Source organism: Peromyscus californicus, unplaced genomic scaffold (genome assembly GCF_007827085.1).
Source record: "Peromyscus californicus insignis strain IS unplaced genomic scaffold, ASM782708v3 Scaffold_15__1_contigs__length_86483966, whole genome shotgun sequence".
NCBI classification, from domain to species: Eukaryota; Metazoa; Chordata; class Mammalia; order Rodentia; family Cricetidae; genus Peromyscus; species Peromyscus californicus.
Window position 1 is genome coordinate 74,725,642 of NW_026294447.1, and position 21,563 is coordinate 74,747,204.

The window sequence follows — 21,563 nt, forward strand, 5'->3', positions numbered from 1 at the left end:
AGTGACATGTGTCTGTTTAAATTTAAGGTAACTAAATTTAAATAAAACTGAAAATTCAGCCCCACACATGGCAAGTGGTCAGCAGCCACATGCTGGAGTGGCCATGATACAGGATGGCACAAATCTAGAACATCACAGAAAGTGCTACTGCAGCAGTTCTCAACTTGTGGGTCACAATGACTCCTTGGGGGTTGCTTGACCCTTTCATGGGGGTCATCTAAGACTATCGGGAAATACAGATATTTCCATTATGATTTGTAACAGTAGCAAAATTATAGTTATGAAGCAGCAATGAAAATAATTGTACGGTTGGGAGTCACCACAACATGAGGAATTGTATTGAAGGATCAAAGCATTAGGAAGGTTGAGAACTACTACTACTTGAAAGCACTGCTCCAGCATCTTCTACTTGAAGACATCCACAGACCACAACATTGATACCACCCAGGAGTCTGTTAGATAACTTGAGCTCCATCTCAGACCTTTTGCATCAGAGTCTGGCTTTTTTTTTTTGCAATGTCCCCAGGTGGTTCATGTTACATATTCAAGTTGGACCATCCTCATTAAAGATGACAAGTCCAACTCAAGTTCAGTTTGCCTCTATGGTAAACTCCCATTGACAGATTCTCCCTACCTCCTTGTATTAGTTATTTTTACATCTCTGTGACCAATTACATGCCATGATTTAATTGAGAAAATGTTCATCTCAATGCATAGTTTCATAAATTTTCTGTCTATTGTCTTTGCTCTACTGATTCTGGGCCTGAGTCAAAAATATTACGGCTACAGGAGCATGTGGATGATGCAACTGTTCACCTCATGGTGAACAGGAAGCAGAAAGCCAGGCAGGGATCAGGGATGGATAAAATCTTCAAAGCCAAGCCTCCATTAACATATCCACTTCCTCAAGCTAGGCCCCACATCAAAGTTTCTGCAGCCACCTATAACAGCACCATCAGCTGGGACCTCATTTTCAGCACATGAGAGATATGTCACATTTAAGCCATAATATTCCTCTACCTCAGAGTTCCTCAGTAACTCTTCCCTTGCTGTTGAATTGTGTCCCCTGGAGTTGACTTCCACATTCTAGGCTTTTTAATGATATCTTCATGTTCAGTGCTGGCACCGTCTCTTCATCCATTCCCCATTCGAATGCTGTGAATGAGCCTTTCCTCAGCCAAATGTTCTTGTGCTGGGAGTTCCCACTCTGGACACTCCATGCATTGTGATGTATGGGGTGGCTGCAAGGGTCCAGAACTCAGGTTCCAAGTATCTGTAGGTTTTCTGGAAGACTTTGTCCTTAGCACAAAACAAACAATTAAGTTAAAAAATTTAAAAAGTAGTTAGAGTACTTTAATAAAAATAATACCACCTTTTGCTCTCAATATTTTGAAGCTTGCCAGTAGGCCATTTTATTTATTTCTGGGTGCCATCAGAATTCCCAGTCATAAGCAGCTACTCCTTCTGTTGGAGGGGTTTTTCTTCGGGACTGCCAGCTCCCAAATGACCACACAGGGACTTATTATTAAATGCTCAGCCAATAGCTTAGGCTTGTTACTAACTAGCTCTTACAACTTAAATTAACCCATATTTCTTATCTACGCTCTACCATGTGGCAATACCTTTTTTCAGCATGGCATGTTCTCTGTTTTCTGTGCATCTGGCTGGTGACTCTGCCCTCCTTCTTCCCAGTATTCTTTCAGTCTGGCTCTCCTGCCTGACTTCTTTCTGCCTAGCTATTGGGCAGTTGACTTTTTATTAAACTAATGAGAGCAAGACATCTTCACAGCGTACAAAAGGATTGTCCCACAGCATCCTTCAGACACAGGCAAGACTTGTTTCCACTAGTGAAGCCAGGGGTCTGGGTGGGAAAGCCTGCCTGAGATGGGGACTCCACTGAACTGGATTGCGTCTCACTTGAAATGCATGTGGCACTAGTTAGAGAAGCCCTTCCTGCTTCTTGCCTAAGATTCACAACACAAAGGGATTAGGAATGAAGCAGTTTTCAACTACTTAATGTGGGTATAACCAAAAGCTCTGGGTTTCAGACTCCATTGCCACAGGCAAAGGGAGAGAAAGGAGGAACGGAGCAAAACTTCTCCAGTAAGATAAGGGCTGGCTATGAAAGTTTATTAAAACAAGTAAAGTCAGCCTTGTGTCCAAGAAAGGTGAAAATACAGGAAGAACCTTCAAGGAAGGAAGGAAGAAAGGTAAGAAAGAAAGAAGGGAGGGAGAGAAGAAGGAAAAAATAGGAAGGGGGCCAAGCAATGGCTCAGTGGTTAAAAGTACTGGCTCCTCTTCCAGAGGACCTGGGTTCCATCCCCAGAACCCACAGGGCAGCTCACAACCCTCTGTAGCCCGCAGGGGTTCTGATGCCCCCTTTTGGTTTCTGAAGGCACTGCACACAAGTGGTGTACATACATGCAGGTGAAACATCCATACACGTGGAATAAAATTTGAAAAAGAGCACGTGAACTTGTTGTGGGAGTGCATGGTTGTAACTGCACCACTTGGGAGACTGAGGCAGGGTGATTTTAAGTTTGGAGCCTGTCAGGGCTACATAGTAAAACCCAGGGCATCCTGGCTTACATAGCAAGATCCTGTCTCAAAAAAAGGGGGTGGAGGAACATGGCTCAATCTGTAAAGCGCTTGTTGTGCAAGCATGAGGATCTGAACTCAATGCCCAGAGTCCCGGTGGAAAGACCAGGTGTTCTGGTATGTACTTGCAATCCCAGCACTGGAGAATGGCCAGGAAGTTCCCGGATGCATGCCGGCCAGCCAACCTCGCCAAGTGACAAGCCCCAAGCTAATGAGAGACCCTATCTCAAAAAAAGATAAACAGCTCCCAAAGAATGACACCTGAGGCTATCTGACTTCCACATGCATGCTCACAAGTTCACACACACACACACACACACACACACACACACACACACACACACACTCACACACACCACAAACAGAAGAGTAATGAAAATGTATAATTTCTTGCACTTATAACCAAACCTGTTAGCAAGTCTTTGGAATCTGTTAGGAGACACTTTTGAGATGCCTCTTCTCTATGAGGGCATCGAGATGGATATTGTGTCCAGCTCAAGTAGCAGAAAAAAGTATACTAACCTTCTCCAGGGAAAGGCAGTCAGTTCTGTAACTTTGGGGTCACAGTTTCCAATGTGCACATCAGCTTGGCGTATGTGCATAGTATCAGAATTTAAAATGGCTTGGACGGCAATAGATTACACTCATGGAGCAAGAGAAAAATCTACTGCTAATTTTATTTAATATTATTATATAATCTTGATATGATAGAAGGTGTCAAGTGTCCCAGAACTTTCAATGAGGTTTAACTGTTTCTGACCTACAAAGCAAGACAGAGGAGTGGCAGGTGCTTCAGATGGGCTACCTGAAGCCCCTGCAGTGACCCAGCATGGAGTAGCACATGGGATGTCTTACTGCGGAGACAACCCGGTCCCATGAGAAGCTGACACAGACAGCCTTGAGGAATGCTTAGGTGAGGATTCTGCTTGCAAGATGCATACATTTTTGTGGGTGTGTCTAGATCCCACTTGGTCTGTTCCCACAGAAAACCCCATTTCCTTAGAATCTGCAAAGTGTTCTGCAACCTATGCCCTTCTGTCTGACACAAGCTCCCGGGAGTTCTGCAGGAAACGAGGTGATCAGCCGGAGGCTGCCTGCCCAGAATGCCAAGTAGCATACAGCAGTACAGGCTTAGGCTCACATCCCTGCACCACAGCCGACTTCCTTGGCACCAGCTCTGCCCTCCCAGAGCTCTCTCTCTCCCTCCACGGTGGTTTTTCTACAAACCCACTTGTTTCCAGGTGGCAGAAATATGCCCACCATGCTTTTAAACCTTCTCCATGACAACTCAGTGTGAGCAGGCTGCCAACTCAGAGCTAGCCAAGAGAGGCCCTGGGGGCAGATAGTATGCAGATGCCTAGGACATCTGGGAAGGCTGGAATTCTGTACCAATAGCAAGGCAGTCTGGAGGATAACTCATTCCAACTCCAGCGAAGTGGGGATGGAACAGAGCAAGGAGAACTAGAGTGAGTGATGTGTAAAGATGTCTAACAATGACAAGTCAGAAACCAAAGTGTGCACGGCAACTGGGACTCCTATTCTGTAAAGCAATTTTGCAGTTTAAAGCGAAGAGAAATGGGCTGGAGAGATGGACCAGTGGTCAAGAGCGCTTGCTGCTCTTCCAGGAGAACTAGCAGTTCCCAGCACCCACATCAGGCAGTTCACAACTACCTGTAACTCCATTTCCAGAGGAGCCAATACCCTCCTCTTGTTTCTCCCGGTACCAGGCATGCATGTGGTGCCCATACATACGTTCAGGCATCCACATAAAAACATAAAACAAAGTAAATCTTTTATGTAAAAAAAATAGAAATAAAAGAGGAGAGAAATGACGAGAGATCAGCAAAGGGGAGGGTTCTAAATGAGCTGTTAGTGCCTTGTGCTAGGCAAGCCTTACCCACAGTCCTGCATACATTTTTTATAAAGCCAAAGTGCTGTCCAGATGGTGTGTTTCGGATGTTGCCCCCGCTCCTATGCTCTGCACACCCAGCGGCAGCTGATCTCACAGTGGCCAAAGCCCCTTCTCTCTCTCTCTCTCTCTCTCTCTCTCTCTCTCTCTCTCTCTCTCTCTCTCTCTCTCTCTCCTCTACTATTTAATAACAGCATGAATCCTTAAAACAGGATGTCAGCACAGCAGAGATGACGGTTTGACACACAGAATCTGCAGGGAAGTGTCTTGAAGACAGTCAGTTGTTAATGTGGGGGCCGGGGGAGGTCACCAAGAAAAATTATGAACAAGTTAGAGTGCCAAAGGAGCCAGGTTGGGGTATATCTGCAAGCTGGAGAAAGAAGTAGACACACAAGACAGACCCATTCTGCTTCATAACATCACTGTTTGATGTGGCTTCTTCATGCTTCAGCCGTACAGCAAGGGCAGGGGTCCAGATCTCTGGTTATGTCTCACGTAGGGTGCCAGCTGCTCTTTCTGGCTGCTTTCTCTGCCTTGTTAATACTACACCTCCCCTCATCCTCACTCACGCATTTAAGGAGAGCCTCTTCAAAGCCTGGGTTTCAGTCAGTACAAGGGACACTGAGGGCTCTGGGTTCCAACTTATATCAGATGGTATCATGTTATTATTAGTCAGGGTTCTCTAAAGGAACAGAATTGGTAGAAGTGTGTGTGTGTGTGTGTGTGTGTGTGTGTGTGTGTGTGTGTGTGTGTGTGTGTGGTGTTTGAATGAGAATGCTCCCCCCATAGACTCACATATTTGAATACTTGGTCCCTAGTTGATAGAACTATTTGGGAAGAATTAGGGGATGTGGCTTGTTGGAGGAGGTGTGCCACTGAAGGTGGGCTTTGAGAGTTCAAAAGAATCCTTCCATTCCCAGTTAGCACTCTCTGTCTCTGTCTCTCTTTCTCGCTCACACTCTCTCTCTCTCTCCCTCCCCTGCTTGTGGATGGAGATTTATGCTCTCAGCCACTGACCCAGCACCATGCTTACCTACTGCCATGCTCCCCACCATGATGGTCATGGATTCTAACCCTTTGAAACTACTAGCCCCAAAGAAATTCTTTCTTCTGTGAGTTGTTTTGGTCATGGTGTTTCATCACAACAATAAAATCCCTATGACAGATAGATAGACAGACAGACAGACACACATACACACACACACACACACATACACACACAATTTATTAGAGTGACTTACAAGTTGTGGTCCAACTAGTCCAACAATGGCTGAATGGCCAAGAAGTCAATAGTTGTTCAGTCCTTGAGGCGGGATCTTGGTAGTCCCAGTGTGGTGCTGGAGTCTAAGAGGATCCCTAAAGAGCTGCTGGTCTTCAGTCTGTGTTGGAATCCTGAAGAATTTAGGTTCTTCAGTGAAGGAACACCTCGGGGACAGGATAGATGAACTTTCCAGAGAGAATGAGGGCAAGCAGATAAAAAAGCAAAAGCTCTCTTCTTCATGTTCTTTTATATGGGCTGCTACCAGAAGGTGTGGCCTAGATTTGGGGTAGGCCTTCCAATCTCAAAGGATCCAATCAAGAAAATCCCTCAGCTGGGCATGATGGTGCATGCCTTTAATCCCAGCTCTTGGGAAGCAGAAACAGGTGGATCTCTGTGAATTTAAGGCTAGCCTGGTCTACAAAGTGAGTTCTAGAACAACCACGGCTGTTACAAAGAGAAACCTTGTCTCAAAGGAAAAAAACCACTCACAGGTGTGCCCAGCTGCTTGAGATTCAGTTGATTCCAGTTGTGGTCAAAGTGACCACTGAGAGCAGCCATGGTAATATCTGTGCTAGAATCTGAAGTCACACCATTTGCCACAAGTTAAGTTAAACTCAGAAAGCCTTGAGCTGTCCCCATTTTCCTAGGATTTCCAAGATAAGACTAGGACTTCTCATCCCTGTGGTCCTCATTTGTTCTAATGGGTCCATCACTGGACCCCTGCTCTGATGCCAATGTCAGCTGTCAGTGCAGTATCAATGAATGGACAACCTAGAAAATGGACAAGGGGAAGGCCATGGCAGGCCACCTGTTTTCTGTCTCAGATTATCATTACTACTACTACTACTACTACTACTACTACTATTATTATTATTGTTGTTGTTGTTGTTGTTTTTCAAGATGGAGTTTCCCTGGCTATCCTGGGAACTCACTTGGTTGATCAGGCTGGCATCACTTGAACACATAGAGATCCTCCTGCCTCCCGAGTGCTGGGATTAAAGGTATGCACCACTATGCATTATTTTGACTCTCCTACATTGCAGCATTGGCTGTACAATCTGCATGGCCTGTGGCTAAATAACAATGCAAAGCCTCTTGTTTAGGATCATTAAGCATTTCAAGATGGCATTTAGCAGAGAATGAAACCAAGGATAAACTCTTCTAAGCACGGGGCTGGGTAGCTGCACTTCTTAGTTACTTTTATATCACTGAGATAAGACACCCTGACCAAGGCAATTTATAGAAGAAAGAGTTTAATTTGGGGCTGCAGGGAGTATGGCAGCAGGCAGGCAGGCATGGTGCTGGAGCAATGGATGAGGGCTCACATTCAATCCACAATCACAAGGCAGAGAGAGACAATTAGGAATGGCGTGGATTTTTGAAAAACTCTAAACCTGCCCCATGACACACCTCCTCCAGCAAGATCACACCTCTTTATCCTCTTCCCAAACAGCTCTACCAACAGGTGACCAAGTATTCAAATATATGGGGGCCTATGGGGACCATTCTCATTCAAACCACCACAGGCCAAGTGCATGAAGCTAACATGCCTTACCAAATCTACACCTCGTAGAAGATGTTGAAGTCAACATCATATGGAGAAATGATTTCTGGAGTTTTTAACTTAATGTTCTAGAAATTTACTGTTGCTGTCATAAAACACTGAGCAGGGGCTGGAGAGATGGTTCAGTAGTTAAATGCACTGCTGGCTGCTCTTCCAGAATACCTGGGTTTGGTTCCCAGCACCATGGTGGCTCACGACCATCTGTATCCCCAGTTCTAGAAGATTTGGTGTGAATAGGTAAGTCAGTTAAGCAAAATGCTCCAGACATGCACACAGGCCAACCCGTGGTTCCTCAGTTGAAACTCCTTCTCCCCAGGTGTGTCTAGGTCTGTGTCAAGTTGACAAAACTATGATACTTAGAGCAATTAGAATTTTATAGTTGTAAAAACAGACTCATTACACAGAAAGAAAAGGTTCAGACTCCCTACTTTATGTTTTTATTTGTTTCATTCCTGTCTAGACCCTTTCTTATACCTAAGTATAGGGGAGTCCTTTTTTCGGAACCATTAAATGTGGGTGTAGGATATAGTCTTTCTCAAGTTTCTTCCCACTGCTGTGGCAGTCTATCCTCTTACAAAACTGCAGTGGTTGAAATTGAGGAGTCAAACATCCATGGCCTTGAAGTCATCTTGGGAAAATTACATGACTTACCTGAGTCTTAACTTCCTCATCTGTAAAATGGGAACAATAACACATATTACTGTGAGAACTAGATGAGAAAAACATATTGCGTGGCTTGCAGTGTGTGCTCAGCAATGGCCTCTGTCAGTCTCATCACGACTTTTTGCTTTGTTGAGGCAGAGTCTCATTATACACCCCTGGATGGCCCGGAGCTCATTATGTAGCGTGCTGGCCTTGAACTTACAGAGAACCACTTTTCTAGATCCAAACTGTAATACTATGTTCCCTAGAATCATGGGGAATCCGGTTGAAATATTCACTCCCAAAGTGGCATTATTGAGAGGTGCTGACGTCCTAAAGAGAGAGAGTGCATGGCTGTCCGGAATGGGTTCTCTCTCTCAGGGCTAGACCAGTTACCTCAAGAGTAGACTGCTGTGAAGCAGGCCTGCCCCTTTGGTGCATGCCTGCTCACCCTTCCACTTCCTACCAGGATTTAAAGCAACACAGGGCTCTCACCATGTTCTTGGACTTCCCAACCTCCAGAAACATGAACTAAGTAAACTTCTTTCCTACGTTAATTACTCAGCCTCAGGTATTCTCTTATAGTCTCAGAAAATTGATGAAGACAGTCTGTGAGAGACTTCCTATCTCCCCTCCTCCTGGATTCCACCAGGCAGAAAACCTGAGAGATGCCCATCAAGGACAGGGTGGTAGAGAACAAGGCTCACAAATGTGTGGGATTCTGGTGCGAATAATCACCCCCACTACGGCAGGGGGCTACCTTGGTTCCTAACACCTCCTAAGCCGTGAGGTGACAGCCGAGTTTGGAGGTCAGTTTGAGGGTGTGGACCCTGCTGTGCTTTGAGTCTCCACACCAGAGGCTGCTGGACAGTGTGGCAGACGGACTGCTCTTCTGACCCCACTAGCCGTAATGAGATTCGCTGTGTGCGGAGATGGCCGAAGGAGGATCTGGCAAAGACCAGGAAGCTATAATTAAAAGCATAGCCACTGGCCGCTGCCAAGGCCAATGCCTTGGAAAGCATCTTCAATGAAAGGCTGGCAGGAGGCCAGAGCCTGACTCTGAGATGTTGCTGCTAAGACCTTGGGTCTTGGAGGATAAATGACTCCTGCTACAGTGACCAGAGGAACCTTTCATGAACACCTGCCCCTGTTAGAGATAGACCCCACAGCTATGTGTAGTGGAAAACAAATTGTAGAGTTCACATGCTTCTTCCGGTTAAGTCTGACATACACATTCCTCCTTCTCTTCTACCAAAATACTAGGTTTTTGCCTAGGTTTCAAATCTGGTGAGGGAAATTTCTGCTGCACTCCACAAAACCCTACCAGACTTCCCATTGCAGTGGAATGAACGAACATTTTTATTTTGAAACAGGGTCTTATGTAGCCCAGGCTAGCCTCAACCTTGATATGTTGTAAAGGATGACCTTGAACTTCTGATCTTCCTGCCTCTACATTCCAAGGGCAGGGAATGCAGGCACGTGCCACCATGCCTGTTTTATACAGAGCTGGGACTGAACCAAGGGCGCTGCGCATGCAAACAAGCACTCTACCAATTGAGCTACACCCCTAACCTGGGGCTCTCTCTTTCTGGGCCCTCTTGTGACCCATCATAGAAGGGAGAAAGGTCCAAATGCCTTGGGAAGAAGGAAGAGGAGCATGGGAATTATTCTTTTGTGTTTGTCTGTGATGAGCTTGTAAAAGCGCTTTAGGAAAGAAGGAAGGCAGTTTGTAAGCATGGGGCACTTCCACTGGTTTATTCTGCGACTATTAAGTGCCTATTGCATTCTTGAACCTGAGAAAGTGAGGGCAGATGGGATTGCGTCCCTGACTCATGGTGCTCCCAGCCTTGTGGGGTTTCAGACCAGTGGTGAAGTCTGTAGTGGTTTGAATGAAAATGCACGCCCCACCCCGATAGACTCATCGGGCATAGCATCATTGGAGGTGTGGCCTTTGGAGTAGGTGTGGCCTTGTTGGAGGAAGTGTGTAACTGGGGGTGGGCTTTGAGGTCTCAGATGCTCAAGCCAGGCCCAGTGTCTCACTCTCTTCCTGCTGCCTGTGGATCTGGATGTCAAACTCTTGGCTACCTCTCCAGCACCATGTCCGCCTGTATGCTGCCATGTCCCGCCACAAGGACAATGGACTGAACCTCTGAACTGTAAGCCAGCCTCAATTAAGTGTTTTCCTTTATAGCAGTTGTCATCATTGGCCAGGCGGTGGTGGCGCACTCCTTTAATCCCAGCACTCAGGAGGCAGAGGCAGGTGGATTTCTGCGACTTCAAGGCCAGCCTGGTCTACAGAGCGAGATCCAGGACAGGCACCAAAACTACACAGAGAAACCCTGTCTCGAAAAACTAAACCAAACGAAACCAAACCAAAACAAAACAAAAAAGAGTTGTCATGGTCATGGTGTCTCTTCACAGCCATAGAAGCCCTAACTAAGAAAAAGCCTTCATAGGACACTGTGATGGATGCTCCAGTGAGGACAGGGTGAGCACTCACAGGAAGCAGAGGGTCAACAGAGGGTACTAGACTGCTTCCCAGGGAACTGTCACACAGGCCAAGGCCTGAGGGAAGAGCAGAAGGCTGTGATGAAGAGGTGTGTCTCCTCTTGCGTGAGTCCACAGTAGCCAGCTGGTCCAGGCTGGGGAAGGAGTCCTGGCTGTTCAAGGCCGAGCTTCCTTCTCTCTTCCTTTGCCATCTTCTAGGGTATCTTCCAATTCACCAGTACCACCTGCACTTTCCAGGAGAAAAGATAATGCGCAGGACCAACCATTTCTTCTTGTAGAAGTTTTTGACCAATCACCTTGGCTCCCATCCTATCAGCCAGAATCTTGTCATAGGGCAACTCCAGGCTACAAGTGAGGAGGAGAAAGAGTGTATAACTAAACAACCAAGCATCAAGGTACTTACCACAGTGCTTAGTGCCTAGTACATCCTCTCCCAAGTCTGTTGTTCTGTCTTATCTCTTGCCCTTTCACAGACTTTTTCTCCCTCCTGTGGCCTTGGCTTCTAATTGTCTGCTAGCAACCATCTCCTCTTCAGGGAGAGGATTCTGGTTCCCTATGACTCTTCTGAATGGTTCAGCATTGGGAGAATAAGTCCCCAGAGGTATAGTGGTTTGATGAGGCCCAGCTGTCTTTCCATGTGTTAAAACTGCTAATTCACAGACTAGAGAGTTCAGGGAGATCAAGGGTTCCACCCACTCAAGGCCAAGCAGTGTGAATCAGTTCGGCTTCTTCAATGCTGCTCTTGTCTCAAAGCTACAGGGTGACCTGGCCCTGGAACTGTGCTGTTGGACAGAGCTGCTTACTGTTGTGGGTATCAGGGGTACTCATTATTCCTTTGACCATACCCTCACAGCTACAACCTTGAAGACAAATCATTCTGAAATTTGCAGTAGGTTGGGTCTATGAATAATTCAGCAGTGCTCCTGACTGGGAGGAAGGATTCAGTTTCTGATCCTTCTTAACCAACAGAAACAGTAGATGGAATGCTGCAGAGTAGCGTCTGCTCAGATTGGAGATGGCAGATGGAGGAAGGGAGGAGGAAGAGGAGGTGGTTAGGGGAGTGTGGAGGAAAGATGTGGAATGAAATACCTTCCATGGGTCTTAGGAGTTCCCAAGTTCTTTATCTCACTTGAGTAACAGACCTGGAGGGATGATCTGTGGTACGGCTGTGGGAGCTGCTTGAGTGACAGGTCACTTTACCCACCACCCAGGCAGCCACAGCTGGGTAATAACTAAGTGAAAAGCCCGTCTAGCAGGGGAACCTTGATCTGAACAAAGGCGGAACTCAGTGCCTGTGTGCAGAGCCCCTCCTAGACGGCACAGGCCACGGGGCCATCCTCCCATTTCTGCTCAGCATTGTTTCAAGACCCCAAAGGGGTTAAAGGGAAGATATGAGGACTTGGGTGGGAAGTTCAAGGCCCGGCTCTGACTTTTGTGGGAGTAGAATCATGGGTCTGTCACCCTCCTGTGGGATGAATGGGATAAGGATGAGATAACAGGGTCTGAATTGTCCCATCCTGTCCCGTCCCAGGACAGGCAAAGGCAACACTTACTACTGAAGATTTTTCTCTCCTTGTGGGCCAGGCTGCCCTATGTAGGGGCACCTTGATATAGGCGGGGACTCATTGAGGCAGCTTAATTTTCTTTTCTGCTGGATCATAATCCTGTGTAAATATTCTGTTGTAAGGAAAGTGAATCCGAAGGAAAGCTGCTGAGACAAATCCACTGGAGGGCAGAAGGTCCAAGGAATTCATCTCCTGCTCACTCAGGACTTAAAAGAGTAGGATGCATGCTGACTCCTCAGGCAGGCCTAGGGCGTGTCGGTTTCTCCAGTCACATGGTTAACTCATCCTGACATTGTTCTGCTCCTCAGGGGTGGGAGACAATGGTGGGCGGGGCTAGGCTTGAGTGGCACTTTGAGGTTCTCTTAGAGCCAACATGCTGATCTCTGTTTCCTCATCTTTTAAGTAAGAATTATAAAAGCAATAGTCCTGTTTCCTCAGGGGCGGTGAGGAAGCAGAGACTATACAGGTTGAAATGGTGTCAGCAACTGCAAAGAGGCCCACTGCGGTGGCTGTATGCCCCACCCCACCCTCCACCCCCGACATACTGTGTGGGGCACAGTCCATGACTGCAGGTGACTATTGAGGACCAAACCCTCCTGCAGCAGCCCGAGGGAACAATACGGATGGTGGAGACCGGTGCTGGCTCACTGTAGATAGCGTGTGCAAGTCCACATGGCACCTGCTGATCAGGTGCCGTTGTCCTCCGTTCTTTGGGTCACCGTGACTCCCAGTCTGGTCCTTCACTTTGTGGGCCCTGAACCCCAAGAGACACCGATCTACCCTGAGAAAGAGATCCATGCTAGTTGGTCCCTAGTCTATAAATAACCGTGCAGTCTTTACCCTGGAAGTCCCTCCCTCCCATCACACATGCACAGAGCACACACCTCTTTGTGATAGAATTAAATCCATCCCAGAGTGATTTGAGGAGACTAGAGGGTTCCCTTATAAAATGAATGAGACCACAGAGTGCCACAAAACAAGGGCAGGAGACTGTCTCTAATCCTTCTCACCCCATCTCTTCTTGCTGGGGACCTGGGGGTCACTGGATCCTCATGTGGACCAGCAAAGTCATTTTCTAATCAGTCCCTTGCCTTTCTTTTTTTCTATCCTTTGTAAGCCATCTGCCAAGAGAAGACTCAGAAAGTTAGTATGCCTCGGACACTGGCTTCCTTAGGGAGACTTGTAGAGCAATCCCACATCCCACAGCTGCCTCACCCACTTCCAGCCCCCTGGAGCAGCATTCTCTCTGTGGGTGGACCACCTGTGATCACTGCCCACAAGACCAACTCCATTCTTCAGGAAGCTCCATCCCTCCCAACCATGGCACTTCCTAGCAAATAGTCCCTGAGGTGCTCTTGACTTTTGTGTTGGGAATGGGGCAGATACTAGAGCTCAAACCCAGGTAAAGCACCAAGCAAGCTCTTCTGTTGAACTACATCCCAGGCCTCAATTCTCTCTCTCTCTCTCTCTCTCTCTCTCTCTCTCTCTCTCTCTCTCTCAGCTCAATTCCTGCCTATAGGACTACCTGCAGTTTGAGTGACAAAAAATTAAATAATATAAATAACTATTATAATCTATTATTTCCAATTGTATCAAAATATTGGAGGTAGTTTCAAATTCTGTAGTGTGGGGCCCCTCCCAGGAGAATGCTTCCGTCTCCCTGCTTCTCGTGAATCAGTGTTTTGGGTGACCTCCCCAAATGGTTCTTTCTTGTGCTACAGTGAATCAATCCCTTAGGCATCAAGGGTGGAAGGCTCTAAATGTTCCTGTCACGAAGCCTGCTTGTGTGTGACATAATTATTATGCAATTCAGTAACTAAAGGGTCAATTCACCCAGCGGTGCTTTGGGATTCTGAGGGTGATCTGGAGCAAGATGAGGTACCTCACCCAAACTGGGATATATCGATAACCTGGGAGCATAGCTGAGAACCCAGCGAATACCGGGGAAAGCACACCTGGCGCCCCCTGGAGGTCACAGATGTTACGACACATGCACTGTCAAGCAAGCCTTTTCCCGTTCATTGCGGGTTCCTCCAGAGGTCCCAGTGGGTCCACTTCACTCACCAGGCCAAGAAGCCTAGAATGTCATAATTGACCACGTTTCTTTCCAGAGCATCCCTGGAGCATTCCTGTGATTAATTCTCCCGCAAAGGCCCCCAAGGCCTTGTCTGTCTGGGATTGAGAGACAAGTGTTGAGCATCTCTTCGTGGGGTGGGAAAGAGGCAAGGCTCTTTTCTTTTTTTTTAATGCCGAATGCCGTTTATTGAAGGAGGGAAGAGGGGTTTTTTTTGTTTGTTTGTTTTTTGGTTTTTCGAGACAGGGTTTCTCTGTGTAGCTTTGTGCCTTTCCTGGGACTCACTTGGTAGCCCAGGCTGGCCTTGAACTCACAGAGATCCGCCTGCCTCTGCCTCCCAAGTGCTGGGATTAAAGGCATGCGCCACCACCACCCAGCAGGGAAGAGGTCTTAAATACAGGCTTACAGCACAATGGGAAAACCCTGGAGAGCAGAAGTTCGCTACAGATGTTTTACAATCTTGCATCTAAGCTGTTAACAGGATACATAGACAAGAAACTTACCTTAAGCATTCAAGAGGATGAAACCTGGGAGGGAATTAGCATAGGGAGGATATCAAGGTCAAGGTCAGCAAGCAAGGCAACAGTTACCCAAAACGGGGGCCAGGGCCCTACAGGTCCCCCTTTTACTAATAAATGAGCTTCTGACTTAGGTTGCGTGGGACATCAGCAGGTCACCTTACCCGTCATGGAGATGCCTGCCCAGGCCACACAGGCACTCTGTCTTAGGTTGGTGAGTGCCCCCCAGGAATTACCCATCTCTGAATACTCATTATCATACAGGCTCAATCATGTGTGAGCTGCAGAGTTAACTGCTGGCAAGGCCCGTTTTTAATTCCCCCAATTCATGTTAAGTGGTAACCCCCAGTGTGATAGTGTTTGGGCGTGGGTCTACAAGGAAGTAACTAAGATGAAGGAAGTCATGGCCGCTAGGGCTTGCATCCTTAGGAGAGGGAACCAGATGTTCACTCTCATGTGTGCGAGCACAAAGGAGGTCATGGGGGCACTCAGCGACTTGGCAGCCACACAGATGGTGAGGAAAAGGTGGGAATAAAACCTGCCTTCCTGGCACTGGCAGCTTGGGCTCCAGTCTCCAGATCCGTGGCCATCAGTTTCTGCTGTTCACACTGCCAGACAGTGATGTTTTACAGCAGCCCTGGCTGAGGGACACAAGGTTGATCCTGCTAGCCTACATCCTCTGCTCACCCTCTCCTCCCAGGGCTCCCAGACTCCCTTCATCTACTTCTTCTATTTGCCATAGCCCTCTGGGTCTTTTAACATATTACATAATTACCTTTTTTCATTACATATATTGCTTATTCACCCCCCACACACACACATACACACACACACACACACACAAACATAAGCTATATGAAGGTCAAAGAGGTTTGGGATGTGTGTGTGTGTGTGTGTGTGTGTGTGTGTGTGTGTGTGTGTGTGTGCATGTGTATTTTAACAGAATCTAACTATGTAGCTGGGCTGGCATTGAACTTGAAATTCCCCTGACTCAGCCCTTACAGGACTGACACATCATTTCCATTGTGGTAGTTTGAATGAGAATGGTCAGCCTCGGTTCATATATTTGAATACTTGAGCCCCTGTGGGTGGAACTGTTTGGGAAGGATTAGGAGGTGAGTCCTTGTGGGAAGAGGTGTGTCACTGGAGGCAGGTTTTAAGACTTCAAAAGGCCATTCCACCGCTCAGTCTCCCTCTTTCTGTCTCCAACTTGTGCATCAAGAGGCGAGCTCTCAGCTGTCTCTGTGCCATGCCTTTGCTCTGACATCAGGGACTCCGACCTGCTGAAACCATGAACTTCCAAAGTAAATGGCTCCTCTTGTAAACCGCCTTGGTCATACCATTTTATCACAGCAACAAAAAAGTAACGGAGACATCCACCTTAGGACAGAGGTTTTAGCTGGTTCACTACATGTCTAAAGACTTGGTACATCATGGGCTTTCGTTAGAGGAAAGAGATAAATCACTCCTGACAGGAGCAAGGGAGAGCTGCTTATCTCTAAATGGGAAGCTGGCTAGCCTGGCAGGGGTGGGCAGAGGGCTGAGCAGACTTGGGCCTACCTGCAGGCAATCAGTGGGGAAAATGTGACTCAGGAGGGTCGGGACAAAGTCCCATGATTGGTATTCCCCCCATCTGAGCGTCACCCCTGCTGGATGACCCCTGTCATCCCCTGCATCACACATTGTACCTGAAGAAGACACTGCACTGTTCCAGGGGAAACAGGAAGAGATCGCCAACACACAGAGCTTGTTAAGGCCCAGAGGGAGAAGCTACCTTGGAACACAGGCTATCGCGGAGTATGAGTCGGGGAGAGTGGCAGATACCAGAAAAGATGAGATCGTGAGGCCAAAATGGTTGTGCTTGGCGTTTGCCGAAGCTTTATTCTGCTGGGAACCTGGAGTCTGGAGGGATTGAAGCAGGAAAGGAAGGTGATGAGGTGCACTCATTAGAAAGAGGGCGTGGGCAGCTGCTGGACCAGGAACTGGTAGGGGCAGGAAAGCCTTGTAGAGAGGGGTATTCCACCAGCCCGGCACACCCATGTGCTCTATGGCTGTGTGCTCTTCATCTCAGCCCCCTGTGGGACGAGTTAGGTATGGGAACACATCTTTGTTAACCCCTGAGAGTCATGCACAGGCAGAATGAGCTTGGGTGTTCTCTCCTGCAGCCTTGGGGAAGGAAAGCCAAACTCCACACCATGTATCACTGCCTCTACCCAGGCTGAGACAATCTAAGTAGTCCTGTCATCCTTTGTCCCCCAGGGAGAGAAAGACTCATCTGTAGGCAGATACCCTTCAAAACACTCTCACCCCAGTCTTTTTCTTGAAACCTTCCTCCATCCGGCTGTTACCATGACAACCACGGCTGACCCAGGCTTCTGGAAGCAGCAGCTGCAGTTCAGAAAAGCTGTGGTCCTGCTGCTGCAGCTCCAAATTACTCAGCTTGTGATGCAGCTAAGGCAGCTTGCAGATCTCACCACACACACACACACACACACACACACACACACACACACACACACCCCTTCTGTGGCTATCCTTTGCACATATTTTTCTTGCAACACCCCACCCCACCCCCACCCCCACCCCGCAGTATTGGCGGATTGCCTGAGTAATTATAGGAGCTTATTCTCTCCACCCACTACAGTGATTTAACCGAGTGGTGAGCACAGGACCTGAGGAACAGGGACCATTCATTCCCTGGGACGAACACTGGAGACCTCAAAAAGAAGCTTCCTTCCTCCCCGTGGGTGCCACGCCTTCTTGTACCCTTCCTTGCCTTCACACCAGATGTTTGCAGTGGTAGAGAGCGAGGTCATCGCACAAAGACACAGAGGCAAACAGAAAAGCTAGCATTCCTGTGGCAGCTAGTCCCTGGGTCTGAACCCTGAGCCCCGGCTCCTGAGGCTAACACTTTGGTTCTGCACCCTTTGTGGGTCACTGTGCTCTGTCATCAAAGCCCAGATAGAGTCTTCTCAGTTGGCTCCCACATGCTCAGCCCCCTCTGAAGGGATCGCATCCCCTCTGTGTGTCTCACCTTCCACAGCTCCAGTGATGGAGAGAATGCAGCTTGGTTCCGGGTCTCTCTACTTTAGAGGGTGTAAGGAAGTCAGAGCAGGTGTAGAAGGCTCCCTGTCAGGACCAGACCAGGGGATTCTGGGATGATGCTCCGGTTAAGGCGCGGTGGAGAGACACAGGGGCTGGCCTGAGGCTGGGAAGTCAAACCTGTGTGGCCACACCTGGAAAAGGGCACCTCCTGCCACTGACAGGCTGCTGCCAATAAAGAATGCACACATCTGGCACACCAGAGAGGACATTCCCACCCCAACCTTCCTCCTTCCCAGAGAAGTCTGTGCTAGTAGCAGGCCTTTGTTACTCATCTCTGTCTCTCATTTTACCCTAAATGCTGAAAGGATCGGGCCCCATCGTGTGTGTGTGTGTGTGTGTGTGTGTGTGTGTGTGTGTGTGTGTGTATACACATGCACGTGTACAAATGTGCAAAGGGTCTCAGAAGGAGGGGAAAGGAGTTTTCAACAAGTAGCTGATGGGCCAGGCAAGCCTTTGGCATTTAGGAAACTGAAGCAAGTGGAACTCTGTGAGATCGATGTCAGCCTGGTCTGTGTAACAAGTTCCAGGCCTGCCAGGGCTGTATAGTGAGAGCCTATCCAAAACAAAACAAAACAAAACAAAAATCGATGAAACATGTCAGATATGATGAGCCGGAACAAGGTCACCATCATTCATTCAAGGAGTATTCACTGACTAGTGTGGTGACAATATTTGTAATCTTAACATGGGAGGTGACAACAGGATCAGAGGCCTAAAGTTATCCTGGTTACATAACAAATCTTAGGACAGTCTGGGCTGTATGAGACGCTGTCTCAAAAAACAGCCACAGGGCGGGGAGACAGTTCAGTTGGTAACGTGCTTGCAGCACAAGCCTGAGGACCTGAGTCTGGGTCCTCAGCACTTCATAACACTGGGCCAGATGATGCACAGCTGTAAACCCAGCCCTGGGGAGGGGAGGTGCACAGCTGCAATCCCAGCCCTGGGGAGGGGCAGTGCACAGCTGCAATCCCAGCCCTGGGGAGGGGAGGTGCACAGCTGTAATCCCAGCCCTGGGGAGGGGAGGTGCACAGCTGTAATCCCAGCCCTGGGGAGGGGAGGTGCACAGCTGTAATCCCAGCCCTGGGGAGGGGAGGTGCACAGCTGTAATCCCAGCCCTGGGGAGGGGAGGTGCACAGCTGTAATCCCAGCCCTGGGGAGGGGAGGTGCACAGCTGTAATCCCAGCACTGGGGAGGGGGTGATGCACAGCTGTAATCCCAGCCCTGGGGAGGGGAGGTGCACAGCTGTAATCCCAGCACTGGGGAGGGGAGGTGCACAGCTGTAATCCCAGAACCAGGGAGGGATGGTACACTGTAAACAGAGTTTTCCTGTGCCAGCAGCCACTCTCGAATAACCACTCAGAGTCTTAATATTAATTACAAATGCTCAGCCAATAGCTCAGGCTTGTTACTACCTAACTCTTACATTTTAAATTAATCCATATTTCTTATCTATGCTTCACCACGTGGCTTAGTACCTTTTTCAGTATGGCATGCCCATCTTGCTTCTCTCTGAGTCTGCTCGTGACTCCTGACTCCTCCCTTCTTTCTCCCAGCACTCTCAGTCTGGCTCTCCGGCCCAACCTTAGCCTATTCAGCTATTGGCCAGTCAGCTTGTTTATTAAACCAATCACAGTGACATATATTCACACAGTATAAAGGAATATTCCACAGTACACAGCCACAATCCCAGCACTGGGGAGGAGGGAAGGAGGATCCCTGGAACTTGCCATCCATCTAGTCTTGCTGAATCACTGAAATCACTTTCACAGGTTCAGTGAAAGACCAGTCTCCAAAGATAAAATGGAAGTGACAGAGGAAGACTGACCTCGGGCCTCCACACATATATATACCATCACCACACACCAAACAGGAGTATTCATGCGATCTCTCCTCCATACTCATTCTCAATACCGTATGGTGTGTGGATGAAGTTTTGTGATTCATTCTGGATCCTCACAGTGACCTGAGAGGTAGGAAATAAGAGCAAGGGTTACAGACACATACGCATTTGTGAATGTGTATTTATAAAGGAAGCTTTGGGCTGAAGAGATGTTCATCAGTTCGGAGTACACTCTGCTCTTGTAGAGGACCCGAGTTTGATTCCCAGCACCCACATCTGGCAGCTCATCATCAACTTTAACTTCAGTTTCAGGGGATTCAACATTCTCTGGCCTCTGTGGGCACCTGAACACACACGTATACCAAGTTTTTTTAAGTAAAGAAAGGAATTTGTGCATGATGGTACACACCTGTAAATCACAGCCCTTGGGAGACAGAGGCAGGATGATTACAAGGTCAAGGTCATCCCCCACTACATTGTTAAGCTCAAGGCCAGCCAGGGCCACATGAGACTTTATCTCAGAAACAACAGGGACCGGGGAGATGGCTCATTCAGTGAGACGTTTGCCTTGCAAGTGTGAGGAACTAAGTTCAGATCTCCAGAGCTAAATACAAAGTCAGGTGTGGGATACACACCTATAATCCCAGCGATCTCGAGATGAGAGGCACAGAGGGGCAGAAGTCAGCTATCCTAGCCTGTTCAAGGAAGTTCTAGGCCAGTGAGAGGCCCTGACTCAAATGGAAGGTGGAAAGCACTCGAGGAATATTACTCCAGGTTACCCTCTGGACTTCACCTGCAAACACACACACACACACACACACACACACACACACACACACACACACATGCACTGTGCACACAAACACCTGCACACACATGCACCTGCACACACACACACACACACACACACACACACACACACACACGCATGCACTGTGCACACAAACACCTGCACACACATGCACCTGCACACACACACACACACACACACACACACACACACACACACACACACGCACTGTGCACACAAACACCTGCACACACATGCACCTGCACACACACACACACACACACACACACACACACACACGCACGTGTGTGTGCACCTGTGCACATATACACCTGCACACACATGCACCCATACACCTATGCAAACACACAACAAACAAGTGACTTGACTGCTTGGAAATGCTGAGGAATTTGCTTAAATCACACAGTTCCTAATTTTGAGACCAAAGTGCCTGGCACCCACTCTGTTCTCCATGCTGGGGCTGGTTGACCCAAACAATACTGCACTGAACTAACAACACAGTCTCTTAAAGCCCCTCTGAGCCACCAGAGGGGGCAGAGTCAGCTGGTTAAGGGACAAGCTTCCTCCGCACTTGTGAAAACCCTCTTCCACCTAAAGGTATCCCCAATAGATTCCTGGTCTAGAATAAGCATCACAAACTCCGTTAACCACATAAGGCTAGTTTTGTGAGTCATGAGTATCTTCTCACTCAGGACAACATCCCCAACGAGACCAACAAGATACACAGGTTGGGGTTCTGTTTTCTCTCCTCTGGAAAGTTCTGGACTCTTGGGACTCTTCTCTATACCACGGAGTTGCTTACTGTGTACACCAAAGTTGTAACTTTTGTTCATCAGTGTCCCTCAGCCAGACTACATTTCCCAACTCCCCCGCAAAAAGACAAGGCCAAACTTCAGTCAATGAAACGAGAACAGATGTGCTCTGGGCCACGTCGAGGCTCAATGAATGGGAAAATCCTTACAAGTAGCTGGAGACATGACCCCAGGATAACCTTGGAAACCTAAGGTTGATCATCAAAAATGACTGTCACCTAGGCCTCTGGTGCCATGTAAAGGACTCTGTACAGTTAATTTGGGTGGACAACCAAGGTGTCACCTCACTTGTCCATTGCTAACCCTGCATTGTAACAGTGTTCAGCCCATAGAGCCCAAGACGCCATGGAGAGCAT

The 21,563-nt window shown here is 48.0% G+C and overlaps 1 long non-coding RNA gene across 1 annotated transcript; it reads right to left on the bottom strand.

Moving 5' to 3' along the window:
• Positions 1–6,696: 6,696 nt before the first annotated feature.
• On the bottom strand, positions 6,697–18,097 carry LOC128111153 (uncharacterized). The gene is made up of 3 exons (XR_008218505.1): positions 17,674–18,097; positions 14,625–14,648; positions 6,697–10,827 (listed from the first exon to the last, which is right to left on the bottom strand). It is a non-coding gene; the product is annotated as an uncharacterized LOC128111153 (long non-coding RNA).
• Between the last annotated feature and the right edge of the window lie 3,466 nt (positions 18,098–21,563).